Source organism: Gavialis gangeticus, unplaced genomic scaffold (genome assembly GCF_001723915.1).
Source record: "Gavialis gangeticus isolate Ggan-Ray unplaced genomic scaffold, GavGan_comp1, whole genome shotgun sequence".
Taxonomy (NCBI): domain Eukaryota; kingdom Metazoa; phylum Chordata; order Crocodylia; family Gavialidae; genus Gavialis; species Gavialis gangeticus.
Window position 1 is genome coordinate 42,035,435 of NW_017729029.1, and position 2,773 is coordinate 42,038,207.

Consider the following 2,773-nt stretch of genomic DNA (forward strand, 5'->3'; position numbering starts at 1 on the left):
TGGACATAAGGAAGAATTTCTTTACTGTCCGAGCCCCCAAGGTCTGGAACAGCCTGCCATTGGAGGTGGTTCAAGCTCCTACAATGAACACCTTCAAGAGCAAATTGGATGTTTATCTTGCTGGGATCCTATGACGCCAGCTGACTTCCTGCCCTTTGGGCAGGGGGCTGGACTCAGTTATCTTCCGAGGTCCCTTCCAGCCCTAATGTCTATGAAATCTATGAAATCTATGAAACTTGCTTCAAAAGTTGGACATCCAGATGACATGCTCAGCCCAACAAAGTTGGTGTCAGATGATCATTGCCTCAGTACTCCTGGTATTTGCTTGCAGGAGGATACAAATGTTGGTGTGTCTATCTTCCTGCTGGATTCAGAGGATTTTCCACAGGTAATGTTGATGGTACTTCTCTAACAACTTTAGATAGCTCCTGTATGTTGTCCATGTCTCAGCTCTGTACCGCAAGGTTGAGAGCATGCCTACCCGATAAACCATGAGCTTGGTTTCTGATGTGGTGCTGTGATCTTCAAACACCCGTTTCTTCAGGCATCTGAAGACTGCACTTGCACATCTGAGGTGATGTTGAATTTCTTATAACTAGTAAGCAGCAGGCTGATAACAGTTGCCTGGCACTTACAGGTGGATATGGCAACATAAAGTTAGGCAGTGCAATATATATTTCCCTCCCAGTGGTTGGCCTCAGAAGCTACCACTCTCTCATGAACAGACTTAAGGCAGCATATGACCTCCTTTAGTACCAGTAGCTTGTACCTTGGGTACCAGAAGTTCGGGGTTCATTCACTGATGACAACTAAATGACCACAATGAGTCCGTAGAACTAATATGTTAACCAATAACCATCCGATACATTTGATATCAAATCCTTATGTATTTGTCCAGATCCTGGAGTCAGCCATTCATCTTTCTTAGAAGATAAAAAGCAGTTAATGTAGTCTTCTTGTCTGTCAGAGGAAAATTCAAATCCAACATCCTATCTGCTTTGAAATCTGCTTTGTACTGTAACAGTACCAAGAGGCAACAGTCAAGATCAAGGCCCCCATTGTGCTAGGTGCTGTCCATGAAAACACAGACCCAATCCAGAAGACCCCTCAGCCTTGGGCTGTGATTGTACCAGCATTTGCTTAACTCTGCTGAATAAGCAGATCAACAAGAGTGCTCGTGGTAGTAAAGTTAAGCAAATGCAGAAGTATTTGCTGGGCTGGATCTTTGTACATTAAAGAATCCAAAGAAATGTGGTAGTTATTATTATTGTTGTTAACAATAGGTTCAACAAGGACAATGCAAAGTCCTGCACTTAGCATGAACAATCCCATGTACTGGTGTGGGCTGGGGGCTGACTGGATAGGCAGCAGCTCTGCAGAACAGGGTTACAGTGGACAATAAGCTGAATATGAGGAAGGAGTGTATGTACCCCTGTTGCCAAGAAGACTAATGGCATACTGGGCCATTGGTAGCAGTGTTGCCAGTAGGTCAAGGGAAGGGATTATTCAGCACTGGTGAGGCCACATCTGGAGTTCAGTTTTGACCCCCACTATAGAAAGGATGCGGGCAAATTGGAGAGAGTCCAGCAGAGGGCAACAAAATGGTGAGGGGGGTGGGGGACATGGCTTATGAGGAAAGACTGAGGGAACTGGGTGTACTTAGTGTACTCTAGAGAAGAGGAGACTGTGAGGGGATTTAATAGCAGCCTTCAATTACCTGAAGGGGGGTTGGAAAGAGGATGGAGCAGGACTGTTCTCAGTGGTGGCAGATGACAGGACAAGGAGCTAGGGGTTGGACTAGATGTGAGCCCATGAGGTCCCTTCCAACCCCAATGTTTTACGATTCTGTGATTCTCTAACAATAGTAACAACGATACTACTACTACTACTACTAAACATGCTTTGTATTTGTTGCACAGCATCCTTCGTGAAAGGAGCTCAAACTATGGTAGGAGCACTCATTAAATTAACCTTGCAGCAGCCACTTGAAGTAGGTACTGTCTGGAGAAAGTGAAGTGACACAGTTTGTGTCAGGTCGCACCATATTCAGGCACAGTCAGGAATGGAGACGAGGGGTCCTGGCTCCATCGTTGCCTGCCTCGAGCCCTGAGCCCTCTCCCCGTCAAAATCTCCATCTGTCCAGCTCAGCAGCGCAGAGGGGTGTGCTGCTCGCCACGGCGCCCCGGCAGCTCCGCGAGACGGCTTCAGGTGCCCCTGGCGGGTCGCCTTGGGGGGCTGGTTTCGGTCAGGCACTGGGGGCTTCGGGATGGGCCTGTGAAACGCTCCCCTGAGCGTGGCCTGGGGCAGCTGTGGCGGGTGTGGGCCGCTTCGGCTCCTTCAATAGCACTTGGGGGCAGGGCTGACGTGTTGGGGTAATTCTGCACCCTGGTTTCAAGGGGGTGAGAGCAGGGGGTTAAACCCACCCCTGCCGCTGGGCCGCAGTCCTGTCGCCTCCCTCGGGGGGAACGCGGAGCCTGATGCGTGTGTGTGTCTGTGCTTGTGTGTCTACATGTCTGTTTGTGTGCGCGACTGCTTGTGTGCGCGCGCGCATCTGTGAGCGTGTGCTTGTGCTTGTGTGCGCCTGCTTGTGTATGTGTATATGCGTGTGTGCGCACGTGTCCGCGCTTGCCCGTGTGTGCGCGCACGCGGGTGTGTCCCAGCCCGTGGGAGGGCGGGGGCCCGGCCCCGGGCGCGGATTGGCTGCGCGACCCGTCAGTCGCGCTGGCCCCGCCCCGCGTGTGTGACGGCGCGTGTGCGTGTGTAACGGCGGCTG